We start from the raw sequence: 18,689 nt of genomic DNA, 5'->3' as shown, positions 1-18,689 counted from the left end.
GAAGTGTGAAGAATACGAAAATATACTTTTCCGTCATTATCGCTGCGTCTATACATAAAATTTGTGCACATTTCGAGCCATATCTCTCAGATACATAAACACTGCTCGCCATTAAAAGTGCAATAGCAAGAAGGAGGAGACATAATAGGAATCCAAATTTGCATGATATATAGAGCATGGAAGGATAAGCAATTGATTACCTCGACAGTGCTGTGAAGCAACAGAAGCGCTGAGTATGGCAATTAGTGAGAGCAAATAGTGACCAGCCAGAGAGATACAGTTCAACAGTAGACAAAGGTTAGTGTTATATGAGTCTGTACATACATTAAAAGATGCCTCATTTACAAATGCGACAATCCTTCCAGCAGGTTTCAGCCATTGATTGTGGACGAATAGTGGTGTATTGCGAGTGTGGGACGACATTGGTGCCGGTATTGGAAGTAATGCGGTCATAATGCAGCACTTCACAGTGAGACGTCGGATCCCAACAACTGCACCATATCACGGGTCGAGAGGACAGATGGATTTTATGTATGGTTTTGGCGAATCGGACATTCACATCCCGCACATTGGCGCAAGTACTTACACAGCACCCAGTATTTCTATGAACAGTTAAAGTTCTCTGGTAGAGCCCATTGCTGCGGCTTCCGTGAACTGCACAGCATAGTTATGGGAGACTACCATGGTATCACGAACGTAGCGCAAAGAGAGACAAATGGCAGGATATCCTCTTTTCAGACGAATTCCGCTTTTATCTACAGCATCATGTTAGTCGCATCAGTATCGTAGCACTAGCTGAGCGACACTTGCAGTATTCATCACCACGCCGGTTCGGCACCGTGTATTATGATATGGGATCCCATTGGATTCCGCGCCTGTTCGTGTCTCTTACGCATTGGCAAACATTTGAACAACAATACACTAACGACAGGTTGAACCCGATTGTGGTCCCTTTAGTGCAGCTCCTACTGGGGACTATTACAGCAGGATAACACGCGCCCTCGATCTGCGATCTGCGATCTGCGCAGCTACAGTTGATGTACTGCTACATCGTGTGGAAGACACATGGTTTTTCATGTCCCAGGATGATATCCTCTCGATGCATCGCCGTCTTACAGGCATTCTGACAGCCCATGGTGAGCCCACAGACTACTGACTGTCGCCAGTTCTGCTTCGCTGTCGTTACATTGTCACGCGTCGCACAGAGTGGTAAGCTTAATAATTCCCTACTTGTGTCATCAGGCCTCTTTCTGCCAACTTTTGTGCTGCAATTTTGTCTACTTTTTAGTGTTTTTAATGGCGAGCAGTGTATGATCGAAATTCATGATTTTGTGACACATATTTCCCATTGGCTACTGCTGCACACGAAACGAGACGAAACAGGATTTTCTTTATGAGATGCGAGACGAGAAAACACTTTGACGACATCTTTTCTAGACGAGATTGTCCCACATCGCATCTTGTGGCAACTTGCAGTAGTAATTTAATTTCAAACTATAGATTTGGCTCTCTATTCTATTAATAGGACAATACATAATTTAAATGCAGTAACGATAATAATAATAATAATAATAATAATAATAATAATAATAATAATAATAATAATAATAATAATAATAATAATAATAATAATAATAATAATAATAATAATAATAAGAAGAAGAAGAAGAAGAAGAAGAAGAAAAAGAATGCGTTTTCTCATTTGTCAACACATTTCCCGTATTCGGTTACGAAATAAATATTCACTAAAATTTACTCTTGCTACTTTTGACATATTAAAATCGCCTAAAAGAGCGAAAAGTGTTACTAAATGTTATGCCAAACTTCGAACTTTGATTTTTTTTTTTTTTATGAGAAATAGTGCTGTATACACATGTTCCCAAGAATCTGTCACTGGCCATTGTCTTTTCGTCTTGTGCGTATTTTGAAGCCCAAAACTTGCATTGAGATTCTCGGTTAACTTACTTTTAAACTGTAACCTCGTTACGGTTACGTTACTCCATAATCTAAGGAAAAACCGCTACAGTAATTCAGAAAAAAAAAAAAACTATTGTGTTACAGTTGAAGTTACTTCCAAAAATTTAAATTTAGTGGTAGTTATATTGGTGTACCCCTCGTCAAAAAATCCTGGATCCGGCCCTACGGGTAAGCATGTTACCTACAGTATTTCTGAGTAAATGTAACGAATTACTTTTATTATGTAAACTTTGTTTCTTTTGTGCTTATTTTAGTGCAATCTTCCCAAGATTAAACTGAAGCGAAGAGAACTAGATTTTCTTTGGAAGAAAGGAGAAAAAAAAATGACAGAACGTTTCGATAGTAAATTTCTAGAAACTGTTATTTATGATTGAAGGCAAACCTTGGAGAGAACTGAACCATAAAAATGCGTATTTGATTATTCATTCACTCTGTTGATGATATTTTGGAATCATTATTCTATCTCATCGTAGACGTAGACGAAACAGGAATTGTTATTTGGCCTATTTCTGTTATGCCTAATCTTCCAGGAAAAAGACATTCAGGGCCGTATGCAAAGTCATTTTGACGCGTGATTATTGTCATACTAAAGAGTTCGACTAACATAAGGTTCCTGTAGAAGTTAGGCCTTTAGTATGACGCTAATCTTATATCAAAACGACTCTGCATAATACTGGAAGTGTTTTGTGCATTATTCTTCTAGAATTTCCCTCCATTTTCTATAATGAATGAAGCAATGAAAACCCAAATATGAACAGGACAAATCAAAACGGTAGACCTGATTTCAGAAGTTTATTCCGTGAAATTTAATGAACATATGTTATTTGTGAAATATGACCTTCAAAAGCTTAACTTTCAAAGTTTAATCTCCATGCAGTGTTTCCACTTTCTACCGCTAAGAGTCAGCAGTGAGCAGTTAAGGAAAATGGCGTTTTGACTAGAGAACACAGATCTTTCTGTGTGCTTGATTATCATGTAAACAAGCCTATGATTAGTGTGCAATGGCATTTTCATATTAATTATCGAAGAGACCCACCACCTAAGGCGGAATAAACATGAACATTTCAGACATTTGGGCCATGCATCACAGCAACCATTTTTGATATTGACCGCAATAGATATGCTACAAAAGGTTTAACAGGTGATAGACTATCTATCGGCTTGGTGTGTGCCGTATTATGCGAGGTGCTAACATAAAATACTTGTAATATGTTTGAAGGAAACTTTGACCGTTTACTTTTCTTGCCGCATATCTCACACGCTTATTAGATTTCACAAAACAAATTCCTGAAATCAGTTCCATCATTTTGACTTCCCTGTATAAGGCTTCTTAGAATTCTCTTTAGCAACTTTTTTTCTTTTCGCTATTTACTTCGGTGAGAAATACGACGTTCACGTGTTAAGGTTGGTTTAAAGGGACAAGTTTTCCCGATAGACGGCACTACAGTCTTTGTATCACTCCCATGTATTTTTTTACCTTTCACGAAAATTCACGATTTCTCTTACAAATTTCAACCTACAGACTTCAATTTTTTAGAAAATGAACTTCATAATCTATCAAAGGCAATAATCCATGCCGATTTTTTTTATTTAGAATTTTCTTCATTGTTGAAATGGATATCCAAACCTTTAACAATGGAACTGTTTCAACAATAAAGAAAATGCTAAATAAAAAATCAGCACGGATTGTTCCCTTTGATAGGTTATGAAGTTCATTCTCTAAAAGTTTGAAGTCTGTAGGTTGAAATTTGTAAGAGAAATTGTAAATTTTCCTGAAAGGTAAAAAATACATGCGAGAGATACGAAGACTGTAGTGACATCTATCAGCAAAACTTGTCCCTTTACACCGACGTTAAAATTCAGTGGTTTTGAAGAAAAGGAAACATATATTTAAGTTCATTATGAAAATCTTAGGCATTTTTTCACGTGTCTCTTCCATGTTTTACCTTCCACTACTCACCCTACATGGTAACTGCCTGTTAGGAAAAAAGATAGCCAATAAGACAGAGAAAGAAAGAGAGAGAAATAAAGTTCCAGAATATGATAAAGCGGGTACGATTAAAATAGCATGAGTCACATTTGTACTTTCTCTATTTAAGATTGAATGTGAAAAGCTCTAAACATGTACAAATGACGCGGTTATTAAGTTCAAAGCGGAGGAAGATTACTTACTTAATAAGTTAGTTTCATCACATTATATTGGAAAAAAAGAATAGACCTAAATTGGAAAGTGGAAATGCAAATATAAATGCAATTTATGATATGTTTTTGTTGTGAAACAGGAATAGGCCAAACAGGAATTCCTGTTTAGCCTGCATCTAAGATGCGACAGAAATAACGATATAAATTGCCAGCAAGCCGGTACACTAACATAAATAGGTCACACAAGAGTGGATCATTGAAAACGGACCCTTTTGTGTGAATGTCTCAATTCTTTCCAAGGTTTGGCCTCAACCACAAATCTTTGTTTCTTACTTGTTTTTGGAAATTCATTCCCGGAATATTCGAGTTTTTTTTTCTTATTGTTTATTATTTTTCCTCTTTGATTCAAAACACCCAATATATTTCAACCAAAAATTTTCTTGTGGGCCTTATATCTGGAGAACTGCATACAGTGTAGGCAAGCCCAAACTATCACTTAACTCAGTATGATGTGCTTATTCCGCAAAAAATACGAAAACGCGATTTAGGGGTCGTTCAAAAATTTAGTGACTCCTGATCCAAAAACTTGTAAGATCGCAATGCTTTTTAAAATTCTTGTTTCTAAAGGAAATGTAGTCCCGCTTTCTGTAATTTAGCCTGTAAAATGTAACGCTGAAAGAAACGCAAAAGTAAATTTTTACATCACAAATTTAGCTTGTTACAGTTACTTAAAAAAAAATGTAAATAACATGTTACTCCATATCATAGTCTTGCGAAGGCTATTTATTTCAAGCTAGGTTTTGTACTGTATGTAGTGTATCCAGAACGTCCTATAAACCAAGACCACAATATTGCTTGGTTTTGTTAGATTTGTATTTTTTCTCTAAAGTGAATAAATGTAGCACCTCCTGTAGATTCAGAGAGACAAATTGTTCATTGTTCAGTTTCCACTTAATTGCAATGCAGCAATCTGTTCTCCACGAGCATTGTTGATGTATAGTGTGCCTTCACAGAAGCAAAGTAAACAATGTTGTTTACAAACAAAAGCTAATTGTCAGAAACAAAGAAGGCACTTATTTATATGGTAAAAAAGCTACGACGTTGCGTTGCTTTGCTGAGATGCTTTTATTTTTTAATTTTATTTTATTTTTTATTTTTCGTGGACAATATACATTAAGGATTGAGGTATTCTTGTGAAGTCTGAAAATTGCAGGCGGCGTAAAACCATTGCACTGTTTGAGATCAAGGCTCTTGAAATGTCTACCCACGGACTCCTAATTGGCCCCCTATGTACTTAGTGTGTTCTGTTGAAGGCAAAAAGCGTCTTCATAAACATTTCAACACTTCCTTCAGCTAACTTCTATAAATTATTCAAACGCAAAGCATCGATTTTTTTTTTTTTTTTTACAGTCATACACACACACACACACACATAAACAGAGGAAGAAGATTCTACTTTAAAACAATAGTATGGAGAAAATAAAAACTAATTGGCTCTCGGCGGTTACCATAAAGTCGTTTCAAATATAACAAGTTTAGACACATGATGTGGCTAAGTACTCCTTTTTTGCTATTAAAATATAGTGAGAAAAGATTTCACAGAAGAATTTGTTTTTTTCCAAGTCAATATCTCCGTTTTGCGTGTTTGGATCTCAAGCCTGTGTGTGTGTGTGTGTGTGTGTGTGTGTGTTCCTTTTTATTTGTATTATTGCTATTATTAACATACTGTAGTGAAGCATGTTCTTGTTGGCATTGGAGAGGGAGAAGCGAGTGAGAGGGGATATAGTTATACAGTCGAGAGAAGACGTGAAAAGAATGAGCTTTAAGAGAAAATGAGACGTGGTCCCGCCCCTTTGTAAGAAAGATAAATGCAACCATGGGAAGATGATCACGTGATTGGCCCGCTTTAATCGAATGCAATAATTCCACCCACCCCATTCTATATATCTATCTCCAGGCTGAAAAAAAACGTCTCTCAGCAGCTCTACGCTTCAACAATTTTTTTTTTGCCTTTGCTTTTTCAAGGGGAGAGCAGACTGAACATGTAATGTCAATCTCTTATTAATGTGTTATTAAAGCTTAAACTTATAGATTGTTAAAATAGGAGTTCAAATAGGTCATTTTAATAAATCATGTATTTTTTTGTTTAATTTATGCTTTGTTCTCAGCCTTCCATAGCTTTTTTTATTATTATTTCTGTTACTGTTTTAGTTACTGCATGGGTCTACATCACCTGTAATATTGCCCACAAGACCAGACGATGCAAAAAAAAAAAAAAGTCTCGTAATTTTTTTTAAGTCTCGTCTCGTATTTTTTGGGTAGAAATCACGTCTCGTCTCGTCTCAATTCTTGCAAAGCTGTCTTGTAACTCGACTTTTTTAAAATCTTAACTTCATGTAGAAGTTATCAAAAATTTTTAGCGTCATGAGAAGCCCAACATTTAAACCATATTCATTGGCGTCAGCAGGACACACTACTGGGGGGAATTGATGTGTATGGAATACCCCCAGGAAAGCAAGGGTCCTTCCCAGGAAAATAATTTTAAAAATAGTCTTCGTACATTGCATTTTCAAGCATTTTTTAATTTAAAAATGTAACAAGAAATTTAAAATTTTTGTGTTGTTATTTTTATGTCTAATAGTATAGTTTTTTTTTTTTGAAAAATGTACTAAAAACACACACACACTTTACAGTTTGTTTGTTTGTTTGTTTGTTCAAACAGTAAAATTCAACATTGCTTTACAATTTTAGGTAAACTTAAATGATACCAAAAGTTCTGAAAACAGGTTTTAGGCCTAAAAGCCTAAAATTAATGTAAGTGTCTCAAAAATGTATAGTTAAAAATTATTTGAAAATCATTGTTATTATTTTAGCTAAACTAATCGCTTTGCGGCTTGTTATCTAAACAAAAATAGTTCGTTATTTTTCATTTTACTCCACCTTCACTTTCATAGAGCCTAAAAACTGCCTGCCTTTTCCACAATTGAAAACAAAATTTTGTGCTACATTTTTCACATCCACTTTGTCTAACATTGTTTTGTGAATGTAGTAAACTGCTAGGCATGGTTCAGGCTCTTTTGGATCATAGTTGATTTAAGATACTTGAAATATTGTGGAGACAAAAACTGTTTTACAAATATTATGGAGACACGTCCCCGGTGGAATTGATTATTCCATATTTATTATTGGAGTACATTGTACAGTGACTTGCGTATCCTTAAACATTGATAAATGCTCTTTACTATATTCGTATAATCACATTATTAATTTAAAACTTTTATTCTATGAATTACGTAACACTAAAGCATTGTTTGAAATCTAAGAATTGAGAAAGTGAAATAATGTTGCCTCAGAGACTCGAAAAATTTATCGTTTTGTCTCGAATTTGAAAATGTACTTCTTATTTCGACGTGAAAACTATAAAATGCAAGCAATTCTTGTGCCAACAGAATTTCTGTTCTAAAACTATTGTCAAAGATAAACCAAAAAGTTGTTTCCATAGTTTCTTCGTTTCGTATTAATGAATAATTAGCTTAATTGGAAATGAATCAACGTATACCCATCGAAATTTCCATTAAGCAGTATTTTTCAGGATACCTAGGTTTGATTTGACTTTACTTCTTTTAGGTATCATGTTAATTAATTTAATATGCAGCTAGCTTAGGTAACATATCATTGATTAGTCCAATGGTTCTCAACGTAATTCCTATCATGACCCCCATTTTATCACATCCTCTTGCCAGTGACCCCCCTTATCATTTCTGATTTGTAATGAGCTTGTGTGGGATTTTTAATATACGGTTTATCTATTGCGGAGATCTCACAATATCCATCTATTTCTACAATAGTAGAATCATGTCTTGTATGTAGTGGAGACAGTAACTTCCCTAAAAGCGAATTGATTAAAACCAAATTTAGCCAGTTTATTCATATTACAAATATTGAATCCGATCCGAAATAATGTTTCAAAATGGAGGCCGTTTGAAAATTTTGAAACTTCATAACGTCCTTAATTTTGGGTCATTTATGATAAAAGAAATAAAGGATTTATCATTTTGGTTTTAAAACTTGGACAGTTGTTAAAAAGATATTGAGTATTTTAAATTACTTAATAAATGTACGTCACCAAGATTGAACCGAACATTACCGTACTAGTGAAACCACACCATGCTCAGGTATCTCATTAGTTCTCAATTTTATTTTTATTGCAACATGCAGGTTTTGTTGCATTTGTATTTTTCTGGTATTTCAATAGGCAGTTCTCATTAGTTTCATATCGTACCACTTTCATTTAAATTGATTTTTAAACAACTCTGCACCTGTTGAAAATGTTTAATAGACCTATTTTGTGTTCTTAACATTATGCATAAAAATAAAAATGTTTTAACAGTATGTATAAAAATATGCCAATCAGAACAAAATTCAAAATAGTATTTAAAAATTTTTTCGGGTATTAGATTTTAATTATCTCTTCTGCTTATCTTCGCGACCCCCATGAAACCCTCTAGCGGCCCCCTAGGTTGAGAAACCCTGGATTAGTCGATAGTTTTTACAGAGAAAAAGTACATCACTATAGAAAAATTCTTGAATTTCGTTAGTTTCCTAACTACTTTTAGGAGTTATTTTTTATTTTTTATTTTTTATTTTGCCAGAGGGGGTTCATGATTTTTTACAATTATTAAGAAGCATATATTTCTCGAACTTAGAGGGACAATATAAGCCGTTCAGATGCCAAACAAATTAAGTAAATAAAAGGAGAGTTTTCAGTAGTGAACATTTTAGTAACTTAGATGTAATGTATTTAGACCCTAAATGACAGTGGTCAGAACATTTACGCATTCTAGTGGCAAATTGTTAAACTATGGAATTTAGTGATGAGCAAATGCAAGACCAAGACCAAGACCCGGGTGGTCTTGGTCTTGGTCTTGGTCTTGCACATGCGGTCTTGGTCTTGGTCTTGCAGTGGAACCCTCGGTCTTGGTCTTGGTCTTGGTCTTGCACACCTAGTCTTGGTCTTGGTCTTGGTCTTGCACACCCAGTCTCGGTCTTGCTTGCAAGAGTCTTGCAAGTTTTGCTTTTAAGAAATCTATAATTTTCATAAGTAAATTTTACTCTGGATATAAGGGATAATAAATCCTACATTGCGTCAATAGTGAGGGAAATACAATGTATGTTTCTAAATGTAATATAGGGCCTATTTTACCTTCGTATAAGTGTGATGATACTGTACAACATAGGCGATGACCTTTACTTTTTTTTCAATTGGTGATCACGCTTCACTACTTATAAGATAAATCACAACATTTCGTAATATTTTTATATGTTTTAACAGATCCAATACTCCACTGGTTCCCAAACTGGGGAGGCTATCCCTGACAGTGAGACGCATGAAAGAAAACCAAGACGGCACAGATTACTGAAATACCATAAATTGCAAAATTATTTTTACACTCTAAAGGCGTCAGATTTTTTTCTTTCCTACCACGATTAGCTCATCTTTGTATCGAACAAACTCCCAATTAAATATTGAAATTTTGTTTTACTGATTCTAATATGTACTGTATGGGGCAGAAATAAGAACATACGCAAAAACGATGAAACAGTTAGACTTTTGAAATGTGGGCATGGAGAAGAGAGGAGAGAATCAGCTGGGTTGAACGGAAAACGAATGCGAAGGTTTTAGAAATAGTAGCAGTAGGGGAGAAAAGATGAATTTTAGATGTAATGAAGAGGAGGTCATTGGCTGAGGAGGAACTGTATTATGAGGGACGTGCTAGAGGGAGGGGGCGAAGGAGATGTAGTTGAAGAAAGATATTAAGACAGAAAATTGCTACGTTAAGACGAAGAGACTAGCTGAGAACCACAGTCATCGAAGCTTCTCAGCTGCAGCAAGTGACCTGCCAATAATGGCAGAATAGCTATTATTATGACGATGATGATATGTTTTGCAATATTGACCAAAAAAGAGAAAAAAATAAAATAATAATAATTAAACCTCTTAATATTTTAGAATATGAAATGAAATGAAATTTGTGAGTTTTACGTCCTACGATTATGCCGGCTAGGCTAAAGGAGACGGTGATGATGAAAAATGAAAATGGTGGAAAGAAGAAAGTGATAGGAAACGGGAGAACCCGAGGAAACCCACGCACCACACGGTGTTTGTCCACCACAAAGTTCACTTGGCGGGGGCTGGGATCGAACGCGGGACACCAAACAACAGAGCTGAACGCTCTACCACTGAGCCACTGCGGCCCCAATATTTTAGAATAATTTGAGTGAAAACTGAAAACGACTCAACTGTCTGTCTTTTTTTATATAATTTCAATTTACATAAATACTTTTGACCTACACTAGAAATACATAAGAACGGCATCAAACTTCAAGTTTCATGTGGTTCGGATTCCACGTTAATCAGTAGGTCCACGTCTCATATAGCCTCGCTGCTGAACGGGACGTAAAACTCAAAATCAATCAATCAATCAATCAAAAACTTCAAGTTATTTGAAATAAGTACGAAATCACTCTCAGTTGTGAATATAGATTATTTATTGTTGTATAATGTTACATCGTTGAATCCTAGATATGCCGTATACCTAAGGGGGCTATAAGTTATATTGATAAACAATTATTCAACGTATAAGCATCCACCTATGAAATCAAACTTGCGGTCACATGCGCTAAGTTTTTGTCAATGTCATGAAAATGTTATTTCAATATTAATTTTATAAGTACACATTAAAAATTTCCAACGGATGCTTGAACCTCAGAGCCAAGGCCATACCCATGTAGTCGGCACCTATTGTGTACGGAATTGCCGATGTTCAATGCTACATTTCCCGTTAGTTTTGGAAGAATGAAATTAAATATCTACTTTAACGTCCCACGATTATAACACTAAGGCTAAGGGAAACAGTGATGATGAGAAATGGTGGATTGAAGAAAGTACGAGGAAACGGGAAAACCCACGCACAGGGTGTTTGTTCACCAAAAAAGCTCACATAGCGCAAGCTGCGATCGAAACAGGGCCCCATGTACCAGAGGTGAACGCTCTGCCACTGAGCTACCGTGTCTATAACATGCTCTAGTTTATTTTTGCTTATCCACTTCTTATGGACACAACTATTCTTCATATGATTTCCCAAAATCCAATCATGGGCCATCGTGAATGATCAAATGATGACCAAAGTAAATCAGACACTGAAGTTATTATAGCTTGTAACAATTCATAGAATTATGCTGTCGGTCGTCTCGTGAACAACCGATTCAAAAAACGACACACTGTAGCTATATGTTACAGGAGCAGATCGACTCACATGGATTGCATAAACAACTGGGAACACATTCACTCCGGCGGTATTTTCACTGGAGCCAAGAAGTTCACGTGAAAGATGTAATGATTTTTCCCCTTCCTTTTTACATTCTATAAAAAATTCAAGTAGTGTTGGTACTTGTGCAAGACTCTTGCGCAAGAGTCTTGGTCTTGGTCTTGGTCTTGCAGGCATGGTCTTGGTCTTGGTCTTGGTCTTGCACCCCTTGGTCTTGGTCTTGGTCTTGCATCGGGATTCCTGGTCTTGGTCTTGGTCTTGGTCTTGGTCTTGCATGCAAGACTCTTGCAAAAACTGCAAGACCAAGACTCTTGCGCTCATCACTAATGGAATTGCTAAACTATTGTTAAACTATCGATTTTGCGTCTGGAAAGAATGTAAACTATTGTTAAACTATCGATTTTGCCTTTAGAAAGAATGTAAACTACTGTTAAACTATCGGTTTTGCCTCTGGAAAGAGTGTATCTTTCCCAAGTCAAAAATGTGTAGAACTTAAAAAAAAAAAATGCAGTTAATCGGTTTGAATTCTGTACGCCTCTTGTTCCCTACCTCCCTAAATGACGCCTCTGAGTTTTTATTGTCTTAAATTGAAACTAATGTAGCGATCTTGTACTTTGTACGCACCATTGGATTTAACCGGTATTTGTGTATCTATTTGTCTGTCCTTCCATTCCAGGATAGCTAACTCTTGTAAAACTCATCTGATTTTAATTTGGTATTACTTTCCGTCGACCTGCAGAAGCAACCATATTGCTTGGCTTGGCAACAGGGGAGCCCGAAGAAACTTTCCCAGAGGGGGGCCCATCTCTATGTTTCCTATATTACATCTGGTAGTTCTGGTATTTAATATACGTGATTTGCTATATTACATATACATTTTCGTGAGTCAGAGAGGGGCCCGGGCGCCCATGGTTAGCAATCCATCAAAATAATAGAAAGGAGGAAACACACTTACATTCACATTTTCCCAGTATAAACTACGTAAGATTTATTCGATTTTCATCAAACATGAGTTGTATTTTCATTAAAGAATCCGGATAAGCCCAATTGCACTACGGTATGGTGCAGTTCGGAGAAGAATAAGTTGGTAAAAGAGGGTAAGTCGTCCCTGAACTTCACAGTTTTTTTGTTTATATAATAGGTAAATGATAAGCAATTTTCATTTTCCTTAACATCTTTCATCGAAATTATTCCATGTTTATACAATATAGCGTATATTTTCTTTCTGAAGTTTCCCAATCATTCCCACTGCTTGGTTAAAATATGTCAATAAAGAAAGAGTGAATAGCATTAAAAATATGTTCCATGTTAACTTGGTATATATAAAATTTGATTTCTTGCAGTACGGTGTATATTTTCTTCGAAAATTTTGAATGATCTCTCTGCATGGAGTTAAAATCACTGAGAATATCATTTACTCCTCCAACTAAAAGAAAATGACGTTAGCTTAAAAAAAACTTTAGGAATGATAAAAAAAACAATGGATCAAAAGATTGTGATTTTGGTCAATAATTAGGTTTTGGATCAGGGACCACATAATTTTTGAACGGCCCCTAAATCGATTTTTTTTATTTTCTACAGAATAAGCACATCATGCTGAGTTAAGTGATAGTTTGGGTTTGGCTACATTGTATGTAGTTCTTCAGATATTAAGACCTACAAGAAAATTTTTGATTGAAATAGTTTATATTCAATCTTTTGATCCAAAAAGATTTTCTGTAAATATTGTATGTATTCTTTCTGAGAATTCCCAATGATTGCCTTACATGATAATAGACCTCACATTCTACGGGGCTTTCTAACAGTTCTCACTGCCTAGGGTAAAAATAAATTAATAATGAATTTATCTTCGCATTCTCCGATTTAAAAGATGTATCCACGAAAAAATCCCAAAAGTTATCCTATTTTTATAAAGTATAGTGACATTGATAAAAGATGAAACGTTGAAAATCTCCAACTAAAAACAAGGTGACCAGAATTTTCACTTGCGAAAACGGGACACATACGAATAGGCTACGGGGGGAGGGGGTATCTGACTTCCAGATTGCATTTTGGGACTCAGCAGTGTTCTCAAGTTACGAAACACACAAGTAAGAGTGATAACACACCGTTTCTAACTTTACGTGTACTACACAACAAATAATGGTTCCCCATTGCAAGTTCTACCCAACAATTCCCACTTGGACCACGAACATTCAATTCCCATTTGCAAATTCAGAAGTTCTAGACACGGCTGAACCTTGACGAGTGTTGGTACGGAAGAGAGTAGAATTTGCATTGACGATTTATATTTTGAATAATAATTACGGGACACCTAGGTCATTTTTACTTAAAAACGGGACATTTAAGCGTCCCGTTCGAGAATCAGAAAAAAACGGGACAACGGTTGGAAAAAAGGGACTGTCCTGGCTAAAACGGGACGTCTGGTCACCTTGACTAAAAATAAACACTTTTGGTCGCTTCTACAATTCAGTTTCATTAGTATACTAGAAAATGTAGATAAATGTAATAATGTTTCAGAATCTACAAAATATTATTCAAGAAGCTACAGTATTCTTGAATTAAAGTTAACTGCCTGATTTTTCGTTTTTGTAATGCCGTAGATCGACCATCATTCTTATATTGAACCCTTGAACAGTAGATTATTTCTTAAACTTGTCGCTGTGTGGCGCGACTGAATCTCCTTCCAACAGGACACCTGTGTTTCTACTTCTGTTGCTTTCAGGTGCAAGGTGTATCGTCTATTATTTTCACTACCTTTTTCTCTATTATTATTTTTTAGGCCCAGGAAAAAGTCCATTTATTTCAGTCGTCTTTTTTTAGTATTCGCTTTCTGTTTCTATGCGAGAAAAGAAGCGACGCAATCCAGAGGAATCGAAAACAAAAGAGCTTTTTGTTGAATGACTGATTACTGTTGCTTCGCCATCTTGCGAATTAAAGATCTCCCCAATAAGCGAAACATACGAAGGGAATGATTCGCTTTTGTTTCCGTTTCCGCTGACAAACAGTTGAGCATCGAAAGACAAATGATACTCAAAAAAATAGTAAGAAATTTCTAAGCAGAGAATTGAAACAGTAGTAAAAATAGTAAAAAAATAAATAAATAAAATAAAAAATAATTTATTTGTTTGACGATCTGCTAGAAAAAACGGACTAAAGATGAAAAAAGAAATGAGTTCTAACAGTGTTTCCAACTATTATACATACAGTAAAGTTTTAAATTGACATGTCTCTGGGTTTCGAATATACAACTTGTTCGACCAGTACCGAAAATGCATCAAATACTTACTTACTTTATTGGAAAACTTCAAGTGATACATTTTACTCCGTGTTAAACAGTCCTTTTAGTTTCTACTCCAACAGTGGCGGATCCAGAGGCTTAGCCCCCTAGTTTCTTGAGTGACAAAAATAATTTAAGCTATTATTTATATATTTTGAGACTTTATAGTATACCTATCATAGTCATGATATACCTATCATAGTCTGAACTGGCTTCCCTCCCCAGGTTTTACCTTCTAGTTCTGCCACTGGACTCCAGCGATAGTAAACTTTAGTGAACTCCAGTGAATAGAATGATATCAACAGCTAAAAGTGAAATAGCTAAAAAAAAAAAAAAATAATAATAATAAAAGGCACATAATATCACAGCAAAACAGTACTACAACATGATGATGTGAAACACTATAATGTTTATCGTGTAGTTAGAAAAATAATACAGCAGAGTGATATAATGAACATACAATTGTATTATTTTATTATTATTATTATTATTATTATTATTATTATTATTATTATTATTATTATTATTATTATTATTATTTTGTAGTGGGAAAAAAATCTGTGCCAAAATACTGTCAATTAGCTCATTAAACATTGGAAATGATTTAATTACTGTATGTTGATTACTTCAATTTTCTTGAAGTTCTTCCCTATTGAATTTAATAAGTCAGATTTACTAAGTAATTATAACATTCAGTGAGTCATTACGATTATGATTGATGCAGGTGAGCAAAGCACACTTAACGGTCAAAGTAGTGAATCTGTAACGCTCATTTGAAGACAAGACTACTAAAAACTCTATATATTGGTTTTGTGTGCTAAGCAGTGACAACAAGTATTGTGCTATATTAGAGAATTCTCTAAGTTGTTAATTTATTTAGCACAATTCATTACTGTGCTACAGTAAATTATACATCTTGCCAGGGTCGTATCTATGCATGAGCCATGACTCGGGGAGGCAAACTTTCTTGCATTTTTTTTCATAGTATAGTCCTGGAAACTACAGAAATTTGACGGCAAATATTGATATTGATATCGAGAAGATAACATTTTGTAATGACCCGGGGCGGTAAAAATGGTTAATTAAAAAATCGGTACTAAATGTGGTGTTCTCTAAAAAAAAAAAAAAAAAAAAAAAAGACAATTGTGACAATATTTGTGTTTTCAAAACGGAACAATCCCGATTGATCAGGATGTATAGTCATCCTAACATCAGTGGCGGCGCTAGCCTCGTAATATTAGGGGGGTAAGAGGGGAGGCAAGAAACATTGTAGTGAGACGAAGCAACTTCACTTGATTTGCTTTGAATATTATTATCGGTTGTGCATATTATTATTATTCACCAGTTGTACATAGAAAAATGGGGCGAAGGAGGGGCGAGAAAAAATATTGGGATGGCGGTCGTCCCTCCCTCGCCCCCTGTAGCGCAACCACTGCATAACATTGAAGTGATCTTAAAGTATAGACCTGCTCCAGTTAAACCTATAGTAAACTTACTATCAACTAACAACATAAAACAATGTTTTCCTTTTTTAAGTTTTTGGCACACTAGCTGTGTAATTTAAAATCGTAGACACTGCTATATTTTGTAATTTTGATCATAAAGAACCATTACCTAAGAAACTGCAACTGTATCACTATCAAACGACGAAAAAAAAAAGAAATTATTACCGCTTTAAAAGATATAAATAATGAACTAAATCGCACAAACGATATGGGATGAAAATAAACGTTAGAAGGATAAAAGCAATGGTGATTGGAACTAGGGATGGCCACAAAGTTCCGGTTCCGGCGGAACCGGTTCCGCGAGGAACCGGTTCTCGGAGATCCGGCTTTCAGAACCGGTTCTGGAACCGGTTCCGGACCTGGATCCGAAAACCCGGTTCCAGAACCGGTTCTTAAGAACCGGTTCCAGATCTGGATCTGAAAACCCGGTTCCAGAACCGGATCTTAGGAACCGGTTCCAGATCTGGATCCGAAAGCCCCCAAAGACCCGTAAAGGAGGCACAAAGTTCACCTTCAAAAATAATGCAAAGAGGACCATGCGCTTGTGCCTTCCCCGCCCAGTTGTGACCCCAGAAAAAAATTGGTCCAGCAGTGGGTGTTTAGCCAAATGAGTTGGCCAGTTTGCCTGTTTAGCCAATGAGTTTGCCAGTTACTCAGTTTATTTAGCCAAATGAGACAAGCTGCCGCCGCCTGGGCGCCTGCCTGTCGCTTCCACCATTTCATCTAGCATATTGTTCACAGCTTGCCAGCAGCTCGCGTGTAGCGTAGAGATAGTAACAAAGTTTCGGTTCCAGCGGAACCGGTTCCGCGAGGAACCGGTTCTGTTTTCAGAACCGGTTCCAGACCTGGATCCGAAGAACCGGTTCCAGACCTGGATCCGAAGAACCGGTTCCAGACCTGGATCCGAAGAACCGGTTCTAGACCTGGATCCGAAGAACCGGTTCTAGACCTTGATCCGAAGAACCGGTTCCAGACCTGGATCCGAAAAACCGGTTCCGGAACCGGATCTTCTAGAACCGGATCCGTTCAGACCCGAAAACCGGTTCCACCAGGAACCGGTTCTGGCCATCCCTATTGGAACGAACGGATCTTTACCAAATACAGAAAGGGGAGAAAGTAGAACAAGTGATTACTTTTCTATACTTGGGTAATATAATCAGCAACTGCTTGAAAACAATATAAAACCAGGGATATGAAAAACAAAAGAAGTATTTCGAAAGAAGATAGCCTCTTTACGGGTTTTTAAATAAAAAGTTAAGAAAAGTACTCATAAAATTTTGTGTGTGGAGTAAATATTGAACTCTATGAGATAGAAATATGAATATTATTAAAAAGCGATGAAAGAAGATTGGAGGGTTTCAAAATGTGGGTGTGGAGAGGAATAGTGATCATTAGCTAAAACTAACTCTGTGGCCTATGGAACCAGAAGTTCAATGCCGCGTTCACAAAAGCTCTCCATTTACTTTTGTCCTTAACCGACTAGATCCAGTTTCTACTTTGTATTCTTATTTCTGCGAGATCCATTCTAATATTGTCCTGCCATCTACTCCTAGGTCTTCCGTATTGTCATTTTCCGATTGGATTTCCAGTTAACACTTTGAAAGCGTTAATACCATCTTCCATTCTAGCTACATGACCTGCCCTCCTGAGCCTCCTAGATTTGAAGACCTTAATAATTTTTGGTAAACGGTATAAATTGTGTAGTTCCTCGTTACGAAGTTTCCACCATTCTCCATTTCCGTCTCTTTTGGGTCCGAATATTCATCTCAGGATCTTATTCTCAAATAGAACATTAACTATATCAAACAGGAAACGATTTAGGAAGTGAATAACAGCAAACAGGAAATAGCAGTGAAGAAAGCAGCAATTTTAGATATACCGATAACTGAAAGAAGAAAGAAAAAACTGGTTGGAACATTGGCTGAGGAGAAATAGTAGTATTATGAAAATCGTGCTATCGAGAATATATGGTGGCAGGAAAAAGAGGGTGAGAACGCGAAAGAGGCTACATTTGATGGACTGTGTTAAAACAGAAATTTGTAACGAGCAAGACTAAGATGTTAGTTAGCTAAAGAACGTGTTGCATGGAAGCTTCTCAGCTTCGTAAGCGACTTGGCAACAATGACAGTATTCCTATGATGATTAAAACGTTAACTTTCTCCCGAAACATCATTGGTTCTGTCGTGACCCATCCCTTGATAATGGGTGATCTAAAAGGATAAATATTTATGAAGTTCGAGTACATTTTTTGAACCCGTTTTCCAAAAATAGTCCCTTATCATCAATAATGCTATTACCTAAAAATTATAGTTTTCTCGTGATAAAAGATCTTTATTTTCTTGCAGGCCTTGTTGCAAAATTTGGCACAAGGATCCTGCAACACTTGTTTATTTTTCTTCTTGTTTTTGAACTCTCTCTCTTTATATATATACACTTCGTTAGTATTTAGAATTGTCT

Source organism: Thermobia domestica, chromosome 8, assembly GCF_964235325.1.
Source record: "Thermobia domestica chromosome 8, izTheDome1.hap1.1, whole genome shotgun sequence".
In the NCBI taxonomy this organism is placed as follows: domain Eukaryota; kingdom Metazoa; phylum Arthropoda; class Insecta; order Zygentoma; family Lepismatidae; genus Thermobia; species Thermobia domestica.
Note: the sequence above shows the minus strand (reverse complement) of the source record.